Source organism: Mesocricetus auratus, unplaced genomic scaffold (genome assembly GCF_017639785.1).
Source record: "Mesocricetus auratus isolate SY011 unplaced genomic scaffold, BCM_Maur_2.0 Super-Scaffold_100041, whole genome shotgun sequence".
NCBI classification, from domain to species: domain Eukaryota; kingdom Metazoa; phylum Chordata; class Mammalia; order Rodentia; family Cricetidae; genus Mesocricetus; species Mesocricetus auratus.
Genome location: NW_024429218.1, coordinates 10,204,882 through 10,223,122, shown reverse-complemented (window position 1 = coordinate 10,223,122; position 18,241 = coordinate 10,204,882). Strand labels below are relative to the sequence as shown.

The window sequence follows — 18,241 nt, the reverse complement described above, 5'->3', positions numbered from 1 at the left end:
TAAAGGTATCCATTCCTGCAGAATGGACACACATACATATGCATTCCCAGTAGGAAGATACCACTCATTCTCCCTCTTACAAAATAGGGATCAGGTATAAATCCTCTAGTACAAGCAGTTTGAAACAGTAAAATACAACACAAGGAACACTCAGTAGACAACAAAAAGATCACAATAGCCTAGATTTGCAAAAAAAGTAACACACAAACACCCTTCCCAGCCTTAAGAGCTTAGGGAGGCCTACCACCAACAATGTCTGATGAATGGGACACTGATACATATATGGGAATATCTGAGTCTCCATACATTCCTTGATCCCCAGAAGGTGCTGAGATTACTTACAGTGCTTCTGAAGGGGACTTTGAAACATCCAGATTTGAGGGAGGAGTTCTGGGTAATTATTCCACTCCAAAGGGGGCTGTAAGACTGGTTTTGTTCCCAGAGAAGTGGAATGAGGCAAGATCTCCTGAGCAGATTGGGAACATTGGGGGAAGGGAGAGGGAACCAGGAAAAAGAGAGGGGGATAAGAGGAGTGGAGAAGAAGGCACGGGGGAGCAGGAAGTTTGAGTGGAGGTAAGAATAGAAGAGAGCAGGATGAGAGATACCCTAATAGATGAAGCCATTATAGGTGTAAGGAAAGAGATGACTCTAGTGAGATTTTCAGAGATCTACAAGATAATACCAACTGGCAAACTTAGCAATAGTGGAGAGACTACATTAAGTGCCCCTCCCTGATGATAAGGTTGATGACTACCTTATATGCCATCCTAGAACCTTCATCCAGTGACTGATGGAAGCAGAGACAGATACCCACAGTTAAACACTGAACTGAACTCCTGAAACCCAGTGACAGAGATGGAGGAGTGATGAGCAAAGGGGTCAAGATCTTGCTGCTGAAACCCACAAAAACAGCTGACCGGACAGTGGGAGCTCTTGAACCCCAGACTGATGGCTGAGAGGCCAACAGGGGACTGATCCAGACTTCGTGAATGTAGTCTCAGTAAGGAGGCCACAGAAATCACGAGGGCCTTGGGTAGTAGATAAGTGGTCACCATGGAGTACAAATAAACTTTGGGAGTCCATTCCACAGTGAGAGACACTCTCTCAGCCTGTACACATGAGGAAGGGACTAGGTCCTGCCCTGTATGAAATAACAGACTCTGGAGATCTCCCCAATATGGGTATTGGGCTGGGAGCTCGGGGGGGGGGGGGCTGATGGAGGGAAAAAGGAGAAGGAGTGGGAAAGGGAGCTGGGACTGACATGTGAAGCATGAATGTTTCTAATTTAAATAAATACATATATTGAGAAAAACGCTAAAATGTTGAACACATAATGTAACAAAATGTATGGGTGAAACACCAGGAGGCCTCAAACCTTCCCAAAAATAGTACAATATCCTTGGGTTTGCCTCCATTTGAAAAGTGCATTATGACATATATGGAATATATATGATGTTTCCATCAATCAACTGGAATGGTATAGTGATCCATTTACTTACATGTGTACTGAACTGAAGACATTGTAGGTAAATGTGAGGCAGAAGAAGTAAAAGTAGAAATTCATTCCTTCTTGCTAAGTATAGGAGGATTATTGTGAGGTCATGAGTGGGTGTGGTTGGTTTAGAAATGGATGGTGTATTAGATTGTGACAGACAGATACATCATAAGTGTTGCCTGACAACTGTGGCAGAAATCTCTCTGCCCATATCATGGGCCCAAGGAAAATGAAATAGAATCAGAAATGTACATGGGAGATTTACTATTGAAAGGTATGTGCAATTGTACAACTTTTGATGTCAGTATACAAAGGAGTTCAGTCTTCAAATGAGCCTATTGTAAAAGCCTTGGGCATATCCTAGAAACTGGAACTGTTAAACAACATGGGGACACCTAATCTCACTAAATATAATCTGTGAAGGACCTGCCACATCTGTTGTTGGTACATTTTCTCTTCCATAAGAAGTAATACTCTATTTAGTTCTGTACCCCACTTTAAATTGAATTTTCAGGTGATTTGTTCATTTCTATGTATATATGGAAGTTCAGCCATCTGTCAGATATGAGGTTGGTAAAGATCCTTTTGCATTCAATGGGCTGTCTTTTGTCTTCTTGAGTATGTCATTTGCCTTACAGAAGCTTCTTACTTTCAGGTGGTCCCTTTTATTATTTTTTGATCTCAGCATCTGTGCTACTGGTGTTAATGTTGAGGAAGTGGTCTGCTGTACCAGTTCATTCAAAAGTACTTCAAACTTTATCTTCCAAGAGGTTCAGTGTGGCTGGGTTTATGTTGAGGTCTTTGTTTTAATGGGACTTAAGCTTTTTCAATAGAGGAATCTAAAATGGATAAAAGACACTTAAGAAATTGCTCAGCATCCTTACCCATCAGGGAAACGAAAATCAAAACAACTCTGGGGTAGAATCTCACACCTTTCCATACGGCAATAAAAGCAATTGCAGTTTATGCTAGAGATGATGTGGAGAAAAGGGAACACACCTTCATTGCTGGTGGGAGTGCACACTTGTTCAACCACTTTGGCAGTTAGTATACCAGTTTGTCAGTCTACCTCAAGAACCAGAAATTCAACGCTTAGGCATATACCAAAAGGATGTAAATTCATACTAAAAGGACATCTGTTCAACTATGTTCATAGCACCCAAATTCTCAATGGATACTGTGAAAGCCAGAAGGTGCTGAACAGATGTTCTTCATATACTAAGGGAATATGAATGCTAGCCCAGACTACTGTACCCAGCAAAGCTTTCAATATTATAGATGGAGAAAACAAGATATTCCATTACAAAACCAGATTTACATAATACATGTCCACATATCCCACCCTACAGAAAGTACTAGAAGGAAAATTACAACCCAACAAAGATAACTACACTCACAAATACATAGTCAATAGATAATCCTACTTTACAAAACACCAAAAGAAAAAAGAGGGGAAATCTACCCACCATAACACCACCAACCACAAATCAAAAGAAAGCAATAATCAACAATGAATTGTCATTAACACCCCTCATCGTTAACATCCGTCATTGTCGATGGTCTTAACTTACCTATAAAAGACACAGGCTATCAGAATGCATACAAAGACAGATCCATCCTTCTGCTGCATACCAGAAACACATCTCAATGACAAAGACAGACATTACCTCAAAGAAAAGGGTTGGGAAAAGATTTTCTGATCAAATGGACTCAAGAAACAAGCTGGTTTAGCTATCCTAATATTGAAAAAATTAAACATCAAATTAAACTTAAACAAAGGGATGAAGAAGGTCATTTCATATTCATCAGAGGAAAAATTTATCAGGGAGAAGTCTTGATTCTGAACATCAATGTCCCAAATACAAAGGCACCCACATACATAATGAAACATTACTAAAGTTCAAATCACACATAAAACCTCACACACTTATAGTACAAGATTTCAACACTCAACTCTCACCTCTATACAGGACCAACAGACAGAAACTTAACAAAGAAACAAAGAACTAACAGAAATTATAACCCAACTGGAATTAAAAACATTCCAACCAACCATAGAATATTCCATCCAAACAAAAAAGTATTTACCTTCTTCTCAGCTACACATGGAACATTCTCTAAAGTCCACCACATATTTGGGGACATAGCTAAACTCTAGATATGCAAAAAATTGGAATAGCCCTCTATATCTTATCAGACCACCATGCATTAATATTATAGTACAGAAACAACACAAATGGCAGAAACCATACAAACTCATGGAAATTGAACAATGCTCAATTGCACCATACATGGGTCAAGGAAGAAATCAAAATTGAAGTTAAAGACTTCCTAGAATACAATGAGAAAGAAGACACAACATACCCAAAAGAATGGGACACTTTAAAAGCAGTGTTCAGAGGAAAGTTCATAGCAATAACTGTACAAATCAAGAAACTGGAGAATGAACAGCAAAATTTAAATCCAGAAAACAAAAAGAAGCAAACTCACTCCAAAGGAGAAGATGCCAGGAAATAATCATATTGAGGATTGAAATCAATAAAGTAGAAACCAGAAAACATGACAAAGAATCAGTAAAGCAAAGAGTAATTTCTAAGAGAAAATCAACAAGGTAGACAAACCATTATACAAATTACATAAAAGTTAGATCAAGAGAATGCTGCTTAACGAAATGTGAAATGAAAAAGGGAACATGAAAATAGATACTGAGGAAATCCACAGAATCATCAGGTCATACTTTGAAAACCTCTACTACATAAAAATTGGAAATCTAAAGGAAGTATACAATTTTCTGGATACATATCACTTACCAAAATTAAATCAAGAACAGATAAGCAAGGTAAATAGACCTATAACCCCTAATGAAATAGAAGCAGTCACCAAATTCTCCAAACCAAAATAATTCCAAGGTCATATTGTTTCAGTGTAGAATTCTACCAGAAATTAAAACAAGGGCTAATATTAATATACCTCAAGTTGTTCCACAATGGAAGCAAAAGGGACATTGCAAAACTCTTTGTATGAGGCTACAATTACCTTAGTAACCAAGACACACAAAGATACAACTAAGAAAGACAATTACAGATCAGTATCCTTCGTGAAGATTGATGGAAAAATTCTCAACAAAATACTGGACAACTGAATTCTGGAACACATCAGAAAAATCATACAACATGATCAAGTAGACTTCATCACAGGGATGCAGGGATGGTTCATCATAAGAAAACCCATCAATGTAATCCACCATATCAACAAACTGAAAAAGAAATACCACATGATCATCTCACTAGATGCTGAAAAATCCTTTGAAAAACCCAACACCCCTTCATGATAAAAGTCCGGGAGATATAAGGAATAACAAGAGCCTATTTAACATGATAAAAGCAAATCAACCGCTAACATTAAACTGAATGGGGAAAAACTCAACATGATTCCTTAACAAGGAACAATTCATAGCATCCCTGACTTCAAGTTCTATTAAAGAGTCATAGTCCTGAAAACAGCTTAGTATTTGCACAAAAATAGACAGGTAGACCAATGAAATCGAATTAAAACCCCTGATATTAAACCACACACCTGCAAACAGCTGATTTTTGGCAACTAATGTAAAGTTACACAATGGAAAAAAGAAACCATGTACACCAATTGGTGCTGGCCTACCTGGATGTGAACATGTAGAATATTGGAGACAAATCCATATCTATCTCCATGTACAAAAGTTAAATCCAAATGGATCAAAGAACTCAACATTAATCCAGCCACATTGAACCTCTTAAAAGAGAAAGGGAGAGGTAACCTTGAAAGAATTGCTAAGGAGACTGCTTTCTGACCATAAAACCAGTAGCACAAACATTGAGATCAGCAATTAATAAATGTGACCTCCTGACACTGAGAATATTCTGTAAGGTAAAGGAAACAGAGAGCAAGACAAAACAGCAGCCTCCAGAATGACCTAAAAAACAACTTCACGAAAATGATACAGGCCCTAAAAGAGGATATAGGAAAATCTCTCAAAGAAATGGAAGAAAAAACAAACCAACAAATGCAAGAAATGGAAGAAAAAAACAAAAACAAACCAAAAAATTCATAAAATGCAATAAATGGACAAAAAGATAAGCTGAAAATTTCAGGAGACAATTCAAACAATGCAAGAGTTGAAAACTGAAATACAGACAATTAAAAAACACAATCTGAAGAAAGGCTGGAAATAGAAAAGCTGGGCAAATGGTAAGGTACTACAGACACAAGCATTACCAACAGAATACAAGAGATCGAAGAGAGAATCTCAGGTGTTGAAAATACACTAGGAGAAATGGATTCATCAACCAAAGAAAATCTTAAGTCCAACAAATCCCTAACGCAAAACATCCAGGAAATATGGGACACCATGAAAAGACCAAACCTAAGAATAATAGGTATAGAAGGTGAAGAAAACCACGTCAAAGGGACAGAAAACATATTCAACAAAATCATAGAAGAATACTTACCCAACCTAAAGAAAGGCATGCCAATGAAGGTACAAGAAGCTTACAGAACACCAAATAGAGTGGACCACAAAAAAGTCCCCTTGTCACATAATAATCAAGACCCCAAATATACAGAATAAAGAAAGAATATTGAGAACAGCTAAGGAAAAATGCCAAGTAACATATAAAGGCAAACCTATCAGAATTATACCTGACTTCTCCATGGAAACTCTGAAAGCCAGAAGGTCCTGGACAGATATTCTACCAACACTAAGAGACCATTGATGCCAGCCCACACTACTATACCCAGAAAAGCTCTCAATCACTATAGATGGAGAAAACAAGATATTCCATGACAAAACTAGATTCAAGCAATACATATCCACTAACCCAGCCATACAGAAAGTTCTGGAATAAAATCTCCCACCCAAGTAAGTTAACTACAACCAGAAAAACATAGGCATTAGATAATCCCACTTTACCAACAGCAAAAAGAAAAAAAGGGGTAGAATTCCACACATAATTCCATCAACAACCATGCCAAATCAAAGAAGAATGAGCAATCAATGGTCATTAATATCCCTCACTATTAATGGCCTTAACTCACCCATAAAAAGACACCCTTTAACAGAATGGATTTGAAGACAGAACCCATCCTTCTGCTACATACAAAAAGCACATCTCACCCTGAAAGACAGACATTACCTGAGAGTTAAAGGTTGGGAAAAGATTTTCCAATCAAATAGACCCAAGAAACAAGTGGGGGTAGCAATCCTAATATCTAACAATTTAGACTTTAAAATGAAATCAATCAAAAGAGATGAAGAAGGTTACTACATATTCATCACAGGAGAAATCCACCAAGATGAAGTTTCAATTCTGAACATCTATGCCCCAAACACAAAGGCATCCATGTTCGTAAAAGAAACATTACTAAAACTTAAATCACATATAAAGCCCCACGCACTTATAGTGGGAGATTTCAACACCACACTCTCACCACTAGACAGGAACACCAGACAGAAACTCAACAAAGAAACAAAGGGTCCAATAGAAGTTATGACCCAATTGGAATAAACAGACATCTACAGAACATTCCATCCACATAAAAAAGAATATACCTTCTTCTCACCACCACATGGAACCTTCTCAAAAATTGACCACATAATTGGCAACATATCAAACCTCAGCAGGTAAAAAAATTCAAATAAATCCATGCATCTTATTAGACCACTATGCGATAAAATTAGAATTCAACAACAACACAAATTGCAGAACCCCTACAAACTCATGGAAGTTGAATAATGCACAATTGCACCATTCCCGTGTCAAAGAAGAAATAAAAAAGAAACTAAAGACTTCCTAGAATTCAATAATAGTGAAGACACAACATACCCAAACCTATGGGACACTTTGAAACCAGTGCAACAGGGGAATTTCATAGCACTAAGTGTGTACATGAAGAAACTGGAGAATATTTATACTAGAGAATTAACAGTGCAGCTGAAAGCTCTAGAACACAAAGAAGCAAACTCCCCCAGGAGGAGTAGATGACAGGAAATAATCAAGCTGAGGGCTGAAATCAATAAAGTAGAAAGTAGTAAAACAATACAAAGAATCAATGTAATGAAGAGTTGGCTCTTTGAGAAAATCAACAAGATAGACAAACCTTTGTCCAAACTTACAAAACAGTAGAGTGTGAACATGCAAATCAACAAAATCAGAAATGAAAAGGGGGACATAACAATGGACTCTGATGAAATTCAGAGAGTCATCAGGTCACACTTTAAAAACCTGTACTCCACAAAATTCAAAAATTTAAAGGAAATGGACAACTTCCTGGATAGCCATCACTTGCCAAAATTAAATCAAGAACAGATCAGCAATTTAAATAGACCTATAAACCCTATGAAAATAGAAGCAGTCATCAAAAGTCTCCCAACCAAAAAAAAGCCCAGGTCCTGATGGCCTCAGCGCAGAATTCTACCAGAAATTCAAAGAACAGCCTATACCGATTCTTCTCAAAGTATTCCACACAATAGAAGCAGAAGGCTCTTTGCCAAACTCTTTCTACGATGCTTCAATAACCTTGACCCCCACACCACACAAAAGCACAACTAAGAAATATAATTTCAGACCAATATCCCTCATGTACATTGATGCAAAAATACTCAATAAAATACTGGCAAATAGGATCCAAGAACACATCAACACAATCATTCACCACGATCAAGTAGGTTTCATCCCAGGGATGCAGGGATGGTTCAACATATGAAAATCCATCAATGTAATCCACCATATCAACAAACTGAGAAACAAAAATCACTTGATCATCTCACTAGATGCAGAAAAAGCCTTTGACAAAATCCAACACCCCTTCATGATAAAGGTCTTGGAGAGGTCTGGGATAACAGGAACATACCTAAACATAATAAAAGATATATGCAGCAAGTCAACAGCAAATATCAAACTTAATGGACAGAAACTCAATGCAATTCCTCTAAGATCAGGAATAAGAAAAGTCTGTCTACTGTCTTGATACCTCTTTCCTATAGTACTTGATGTTCTAGTTAGAGCAATATGTCAAAAAATGAGAGCAAGGTGATACAAATTAGAAAGGAAGAAGTCCAACTTTCAGTATTTGCAGATGATATGATAGTTTACATAAGTCACCCAAAAAATTCTACCAGAAATGCCTGCAGTGGATAAATAGTGGCAGGAATCAAGATGAACTAAAGAATATCATTAGCCCTACTACAGACACACGATAAATTGGCTGAGAAAGAAATTAGAGAAACATTGTCCTTTACAATAGCCACAAACAACATAAAATAACTTGGGGTAACACTAACCAAACAAGTGAAAGACCCGTATCACAAGAAATTTGAGTCTATACATAAATAAATTAAAGAAGACACAAGAAGTTGAAAGATTTCCCATGCTCTTGGAGAGGTAAGATCATCATAGTAAAAATGGCAATCTTACCAAAAGGAATATACAGATTTAACGAAATCCTTAAAGAAATAAATTCCATGCTCTTGGATAGGTAGAATCAAAATAGAAAAAATGGTAACATTACCAAAAGCAATCTACCAATTCAATAAAATACCTATCAAAATCCCAGCACAATTCTTCACAGACATTGAAAGACCATTTCACCACTTTATATGGAAAAACAAAAGATCCTGGATAGCCTAACCAAACCTGTAAATGAAGGAACATTAGGAGGCATAACCATCTCTGACTTCAAGCTCTACTGTAGAGCTATAGTAATAAAAACAGCTTGTTATTGGAAAAAGGAGATAGACCAATGGAATGGAATTGAAGACAAAGATATTAACCCACACACCTATGAACACCTGATAGTTGACAAAGAAGCTAAAACTATACAATGGAAAAATAAAGCATCTTCAACAGATGGGACTTGTATAACTTGATGTTGGCATGCAATAGACTGCAGTTAGACCCACATATATAACCATGCACAAAAACTAAGTCCAAATGGATCAAAAACTTCAACACAAATCCATCCACACTGATCTTCTAAGAAGAGAAATTTTGAAATGTCCTTGAGGCAATTGTTACAGGCGACCTCTTCCTGAACATAACACCAGTAGCACAGACACTGAGACTGGCAATTAATTAATGGGACATCCTGAAACTGAGAAGCTTCTGTAAGGCAAAAGACACAGGCAACAAGACTAAGTAGCTGTCCAAACAAAGGGAAAAGTTTTCACCAGGTCCACATCTGGCAGAGGGATGATCTCCAAAATTTAAGTACTCAAGAAGGTAGTCTCCAAAACACAAAAATATCCTATTAAAAGTTGGGGTACATAACTAAATAGAGAATTCTCAACTCAGGAGTCAAAAATAGCAGATAGACCATTGAGACAGTGATGAATATCCTTAGCCATCAGGGAAAGGGAAATCAAAACAACTCTGAGATACCACGTCAATCTTCTTAGAATGGCTGAGATAAAAAAACACCAAAGACATGGTGGAGAGGATGTGAAGAAAGGGAAACATGCCATCAGTCTTGTGGGAATGCATTCTGGTACAGCCACTTTGGAATTCAATATGGTGGTTCCACAGGAAAATGGGAATCAGCCTAGCACAAGACCCAACAGTTACATTCTTAGGCATATACCCAAAAGATGCATATTAATACAACAAGGACATTTGTCCAATCATGTTCATAGCAGCACTATTTGTAATAGCCAGAATCTAGAAGCAGACTAGATGGCCTGCAACTGAAGAACGTTTAGAGAAAATGCCATACATTTACACAGTGGAGTACTACTCAGTGGAAAAATACAATGAAATCTTGAAATTGGCAGGAAAATGAATGTAACTAGAAGAAACCATCCTCAGTGAGGTAACCCAGTCACAAAAAGACAAACATGGCATGTACTTGCTCATATATGGGTTTTAGACATCTGAGCAAAGGTTTACCAGTCTACAATCCACACTGTCAGAGAAGCTTGGAAACAAGCAGAACCCTAAGAGAGATGAACATGTTCCCCCAGAAAAAGGGGATAGGCACAAGATCTCATGAGCTAATTGGGAGCATGGGGGAGGGGAGAGGGAATTAGCAGAAACAGAAGGGGACAAGAGGAGGGTACAGGATCACATGAGAGAGCAGGAAGATTTGAGGCAGGGGAAGAACAGAAGAGAGAAAGATAAGAGATATCATAATAGATGGATCCATTATAGATTTAAAGAGGAATTTATCTTCGGGAAAGGGCAAGAGATCTACAAGTTTGTCCCAATCTAACAATCTAAGCAAGACTCTAGAGGCTACCTTGAATGCCCTTCTCTGATAATGAGATTGATGACTTCCATATATGCCATCCTAGAGCCTTCATACAATAGCTGATGGAAGCAGAAGCTCAGACCCACAGTTACACTAAGATGAACTCTGGAATCCAGTCACAGAGAAGGAGGAGTGATATGCAAATAGGTCAATACTAGGCAGGAGAATCCCACAGAGGCAGCTGACCTGAACAAGGGGAACACATGGGCCCCAGACTGATAGCTGAGAAAGCAGCATAAGTCTGTTCCAGACCCTCTGAACATGGGTGTCAGTCTGGAGGTTTGGTTAAGTCCTCTGGTAATGGAGCATCATTTATCCCTAGTACACAAATGACTTGGGAGCACACTCAGCATCGAGGGGTACTCTATCAGCCTAGACACATGGGGGAAGACTCAGGCTGTGATTTGAGTGATAATGACAGACTTTGAAGATATTCCATAGAATGCCTCACTTTCCCTTGGAAGCAGACATGGGTTTGGGATGGGGGTTGGTTGGGCACAGAGGAAGAGAGGAATGAGAGAGAATTGTGATTGACATGTAAAACAAGTTTGTTTCTAACTTAAATTAAAACAGAAAAAACACTGGCAAAATGAATCCAAGAATAAATCCAAAAAAGTTATCCACAATAATTAAGTAGACTTCATCCCAAAGATGCAGGAATGGAAACAAAGGAAAATAAACTGAAAAGAAAAAAAACTACATGGACATCTCATTAGATGTTGAAATGTAAATATGGTATTTGTACTGAAATCAATATACAGATACAAAGCAATTCTCATAAAATTCCAATAAAAGTTTCAAACATATCAAAATAACAATTCACAATATCATCTGAAAAAGGAATCAAAAATCCCAGGATAGTAGAATCAGTACTGTACAGTAATAGAACATGCAGAGGTATCACCATTCCTAACTTCAAGCTCTACTATAGAGCTTTCATAATAAAAACAACTTGGTACTGGCAAAAAACAGACAAGTATATCAATGAACTCAAAACAAGGACATTGATACAAGTCCAAACACCCATGAAGAGCTTAATTTTGACAATGAAATAAAAATTTCCACAGTGGAAAAAAATGAATCTTTGCCATATGGTGATGTATACTCTGGATAACAGCACAGAGAAGAATGCAGAGAGAACAATATCTTCCCACTGTACTAAACTCATGTCCAAGTTGATGAAATACCTCAAAATAAATACAGTTACTATGAACCTGATAGAAGAGAAGGTGATAAGTAGCCTTGAATGTCTTGGCACAGCAAACAACTTACTGAGTAGAACACCAGGGACACAAATAGTAAAAGCAACTCTTATAAATGTGCAAGATTCCATAAGCAAAGGACGCTGTCAACAAGACAAAAGGGCAGCCTACAGAATGAGAAAATTCATTCACCAACCCCACATCTGACAGAGGGCTGAACTCCAATATATATATCCCAAGGAACTAGACACTAAAATAGCAAAAAGTCCATTTAAATATGCAGTACAGATCTAGACATAGATAGCTCATCAGAAGAATCACCAATGGACCAGATACAATTAAAGTATTGTTCAACGTTCTTTGTAATCAGGGAAATGTAAATCAAAACATCTCCAAGATTGCATCTTACACCTGTCAGATGTATGATTAAGACCAATAACACTAATATCAGCTTACATTGGAGAGGATGTGGAGCAGGCAGAACACTTTTAACTTCAAGTGTATTGCAAATTTGAACAACTGCTTTAGAAATCAATTTGGCATTTTCTCTAAAAATTGTGACCAATCTGCCACAAATTCAACTATACCAATCTTGATCATATACCCAAAGGATGTTCAATCATCTGATAAGAACACTTGATCAGCTAGGTTCATAGCAGTGTTATTCATAATAGACAGACCCTGGAAATAATCTAGATGTCCTAGAACTGAAGAATGAATAAGGAAAATGTGGTAATTCATGAAATTTACAGGCAAATGTATACAAGTAGAAAAAAAAACTATCCTGAGTAAGGTAGACCAGGCTCAGATAAACAAACATGGTATATTCTCATAATTGGATAATAGGTATAAACTATAGGATAACCAGGCTTCAACACACAGTCCCAGACAGGCTAGGTAACATGGAGCACTGAAAAAGTGATGTATAGATTTCTCTGGAAAGAGGAATTAAAGAGCTCTCTTGGGGAAAGTAGGCATGGGGGATTTGGGTTAGAAGTCTTGTACACCAGAATGAGAGGGAGAGTAATGAAAGAAATATCTTGATGGGGGCATTTCAGGGTTAGAGAGAAGACTGGTGTGAAGAAACCTCCCATGAACTCACAGGAAGTCATTAGCTAAGACTGATACCAAAGGTGGGGTGGGTGTCTGAACCAGTCATCTTTGGTAATAAGATGACTGACTCACCTCACTGTCATCAGAGCACTTTCATCCAGGAACTTATTGAAGCACATGCAGAGATTCACAGGCAAGCACAGAGAAGAGTGCTGGATGTCCTCTGAACAGAGGCTGTAGGGGTCAGCAGCTTTCCCCCAGAACATTCCATTGAATCCTGGAGAGTATGGAATCCTGTGATGTCACCTGTGTTGTAGCAACACCAACTGCCTTTGGAGAGTCCTTCAATGCCCTTAAGGCTCAACAATGAATGTTCTGGCAAGACTGAGGAATCATCATATGAGAGAATATGGAGAGGGTAAAGAGACCAGAGAGAAGCTGAAGAAAACTGACCTTCAGCCTCAGTTTAAACCATCAAAAAAGAAGAAAGAACAGTAAGTCCTGGGCAAGAGATAGGAGGCCCCCTGGGAATTCTGCCTTTAGTGGGATTTTGGGTAATGGGGTACAGGTATTGGGGTTTTGGGGAAGAAATTGGATTTCACTGCCTGACATGGCTCAAATAATTCAAGTATTCCAGGCTAGTAATTTTCCAGAAACTGGCAATGCAACAGCTGCTCTAAAGAGGTGAAACAGCAGATGGATATTCTGAACATTCAGCTAGAGCAAGTGACCAGAGAATTGAAGCTGTTGCTATATTGCCTCATCCCCATCACCGAAGGAGCCCCTGACAGATGTTTCTGTTTCAGGATTGTTCAGAACTTTCAGTGTGCTGTATATCAGATTCTGACAGAGAACCAGGATGTAGATTCCCAGTTTTCATCCAAAGGAAAACAAGACTTGTTTCCTTTACTAAATGAGAGACCCCCAGAAGAGCCAGTGTTTGCAGGCACAGATCTGAGGAAATGTAGCTCCACCATGATAGGCTCCATCTTGCATATTGCCTGGATGTATTGTTACTTCCCAGCATGAGCCATTAGGATGCCCCATGATCTTGTCCAGTTGTCTAAGCTGCAATGATGTATTATGTCTACCTATGCAAAGAGGTAGGTAAATCACCAAGAATATTGTGTTTCACACTTATGCTATTATCAATTGTTTTAATATGCTATTCCTTTTGTCATAATATTGTCACCAGACTGTTGGAGAATGTTCTGTTCTTTCTCATAGAGCATAAACATACAGTAGTCAGATCAATATGTGAAACTTGTTAAAGGCTGAAAATATCCAAGGACAAACTACTCTGAAGCCCTTGTTCCTTAGGGATACAAAAACTTACTTCTGTCAAAAGATCAGTGTTGAGCAATGTACACTTCTATTTTTTGTGAGGTCAGAGCTTGTGAGCTGACATGGCAGGTCCCCACTAGGGCTATGTTCTAAATTCCTTTGTTCCTCCTCCAGGTCAGAGAAGATGCAACATGAGCTGGAGCAAGCTTCCGGGCATGATGAGAGCTTTGTGCATTCCCAGATGCTGTAACAGGGGCACTAAATTTCACAGGCAAGTGTTCCTCCATTTTCTCAAATTTGCAGAATCCATGACATTAGAGGGTGGAATTTCTTTCTTAACTTTGGTTTACTATCTGTGAATGGGAGCGATTTTTTCTAGGTATAGACAGAAGAAGGTTGTTTTTGGAGTTGATTGCCTTTCTTTCTCTCACAGAACACTTTCAGGGAATTGAAGAGGCTGATGGAATCCACAGACAACCAGAAACAGTAACATTCTTCATTATAGCATCAAACCATCCATCCTTGATGATTGCTAGACCTCAAATGCCCCAAAGTGGCCTGGCTATACTTGTCATGAAAAGGTCCAAAGGTGGCCACAGGGTATAGACAGTGCAACTAAATCTGACTGTTGTAAATAATGCTTATCTTAATTTTTTGTATAGTTAATTAGCTTGAAGTTTGTTTGCTTTGACATTTTGGATTTCTTTGTTTTGCTTGGAAGTTTTGTTATTTTTTGGTCCTACATTTGTTCTTGTTTTATATCTGATATTTTGCTAAAACTAAAAGATTTATGTATCAAACGCCCTGTTTAAGCCCCTATTGAGTAAATTCACTATATTTCCATAAGTAAAATATTCAAACTTGTCATTCTTAAAGTAGGCATTTGATCAAGTGTGCTGTCAAACTCCTGTAACTGTAAAATGCAACAGACAGAGTTGGATGTCTGAAACTTCCAGGTGACTTTGACTACGCTAAAATTTCCAAGACAGAAAGAAGAAGGGGCTTGGTGTCTTTGGTGTGTATGTCATGGATACCTACTACATAATGCTAAAAGGCCCATTTTCCACACCTGACATCACATACTTGTACTCAAAAAAATGGAGACTGCATACACATACATGCTTATACTATTCCAGAGAAAGGATAGCTGGGTTTTCTAATGCATCTAAGGAAATGATACCCTTCCTTATGGGAGTATGAAGAAATAAGGAAACCCACGTAAATCTTCTTCATTTGCCTTGAAAGATAACACCAGTGATAATAGCAAGGTAGAGGAAAAAAAACCCTACCTGATCAGACTCATCACAGAAAAACATGGTTGTTTGTAGCAACTAAATAATGAGACAATGTCACAAGATTAACTCCAAGAAAGTGGAGGCAGACTCTGCTCATCCTCAGATAATGACAGATCTGAATAATTAGAAAACCAGATGAGGAGAAGTTCTGTCACCCTTGACTCCCACAAGGGGGCTCCAAACCTCACTGCTCACCGATTACGTCATGAAGTCTTTAGATAATTAATTAAACAGTTGGACAGTTTTGCAACATCAGTTCCCAGGAGGACAGGCAGGACCCGGCTCACGAAGGACGCTGTCATCATCACGGATTTTAAAATTCCATAATTTAACAGTTACAGGATCCGACGACCACGCCTGATGATCCCTGACACTCTGACAACATCATCGCGGGTGACCAGATAGATCCCTGCAGTCTTGATGCTGCCGCAGCCCTGCAGGATGGGACCCGGGGACGGGCTTCTCCACCAGAGCCTCCCGTCGCGCGCTGTGACGTCACCCCAGGCGACGCCACCCCCCACGTCCGCGGCAGTTATGGCACCAGCGCCCCTTGTTCCGCCGCTTGTTCTCGTCATAGTAGAGCGCAGCCAAGGCGAGGATGTGGAGGAGGAGCAGCGAGGGGCCCACTGCGACCTCCACGCTCAGCTGGGTCGAGTCTTTTTGCTTCCTCTCGGTGGGCACCATGGCGTCTGTTGGACTACATCTCCCAGCATCCCTCGCGCTTCTGGCAGCTGAGTCTGCCAAGGACGCCTTCACCAAACCCCTGACCTGGCCGCCCCACCCCTAACCGATGACGTCATCGTCGAGGTGAATAATTCTATAATTCAATAACTCTGTGGGCCTGTGTACTTAACTCCCAAAAGGTGGATCTGAGCTCGTGATCATTGATGAGGTAATGATCATTTAAATAAATACTTTGATATTTATGTTATTATGTGATGTCACATTGTTAACTCCCAGGGAGGACTGGCCAGACTCCAGTCATGAAGCAAACATCATCATCAATTTAAATAATTAAATTAAATAATCAAATGATGGGATGATGCCGCATACTGAACTCACACATACTGGAGTCAGACTGGACTCTTCTTGGAATAGATACATATTTGTGCTACTGTAACTGCCTATTTGTATGGTTTGAATGGGACTTGAACTCAAATACCTGGGCTCACAGAAGGAAGTGCTTTTGCCAGAGACACATATCTCATTCTAAATAGCTTTTCCAATGCCTTTGCATTACAAACACACACACACACACACACACACACACACACACACATTTTCAATATTTTCTAATATCTTGGAAATTCCTCCTAATTTATATCACTTTATCACTTGATAACAATGAAAGAGTAATTTATGGGTTTCAAATTTCAAAAGAACCTTGGTATGAATGATTTGGGACAGGATAAACTAATATAATCATGGAATATATATATGTATATGCTAAATATATGCTTTTAGAATATCACATGAATGTAAACTAACCCATTCGCACATAAGCATTGCTGTAACTCTAGGGTGTATCAGGGTTGATATGGGGGATTTGTTCATTCAAACCTCATGTGTAAATCAACACAAGGTCCTCAAAATTTTGTTTGGGGCTCCCAGCATCCACCAGAATTCACTTCCAGAAATGACACATACTGCACAGACTCTCTAAGCAGTTCTCAGACTCTGTACTGCCCTAGGAATCTAACCTGCAAGAATACAGACAGAATTTCCTGAAACTATCAGGGGGTCCTGTCTGTCTGTCTGTCTGTCTGTCTGTCTGTCTGTCGCTGTGTCTGTGGCCTCCTTGGCATGTCTTCATACTCAGAGCTTCCCACATATCTCTACCCAATACCCTCAGAGACCTCCCTTTGTAGCCTCAATAAAGATACCTCCAGGAGGCTTTGTCAAGAATGAGAATTGGAAGAGATTATACAAGGTTGTATCCAGAAGGCAGGAGAAGTGGTCTTCTTCTAGGTTCCATATTGGAGGTTCTCATCAGTATGGAGGTGGGCCTCTGAAGTCTCTCAGTGCTCTTAGCAGATCAGCTTTTTGTTGGGTACAGAAAAGCATTTTCCAACTGAATATGGTATATCATCAGGATCCAGACAGGCGTAGCTGCACTGGATGCCAAGCTTTGGACTGTACATAAGAGCCAGTGACAGTGGGAATCACAGATAGAGAAAGTGACAGATGTGAAGGTGGACAGACAGATACATGGATGGAGCGAATGAGATGGGGGAACGGAAGGGGGTGAGAACCTGTGTGTGAGATTTTAAGTGTTTTTTTGTGGGATGAAGTTTTTGTATTCAGAATGTTGGGCCAAACCTTTCTGTCTACGGACACTTGTTTCTGTTCCATGGTTCTGGGCCCCTGGAGGGAAAGCATGAAGGCACATTGATGGTATCCTGTGAGGACACCTGGAATTTGGTGGGATGTCTCCAAGGAGGATGGGGCTGGCTGGGTATGTGCTGTAGTCACCCCGGTGTGCCAATCAAGAGTTGCTTATTTTCCCTAAGTATATAGGCTGCCTGTCCTCTGTCCACTTGAACCTTTTAAGAGACCTCTCAGTTCAGTGAGTTTCTAGGTCTGAACATAGGTAGGAGGATGTTCACAGAGGATGTGGAAAGTTCCTTGGGGAC

The 18,241-nt window shown here is 39.2% G+C and overlaps 1 protein-coding gene across 5 annotated transcripts in view; it reads right to left on the bottom strand.

Moving 5' to 3' along the window:
- Positions 1–16,294, bottom strand: part of LOC101835002 (THO complex subunit 4-like) — a 38,716-nt gene extending 22,422 nt beyond the window's left edge. For 4 of the 5 annotated variants that reach the window (XR_005872803.1, XR_005872802.1, XR_005872804.1 and 1 more), the window contains exon 1: positions 15,804–16,294. The gene's annotated coding sequence lies outside the window, so the exon portion shown is untranslated. Of the gene's footprint in view, positions 1–15,602 lie in introns of all 5 variants that reach the window. The other variant, XM_040734849.1, reaches the window with a different exon arrangement.
- Between the last annotated feature and the right edge of the window lie 1,947 nt (positions 16,295–18,241).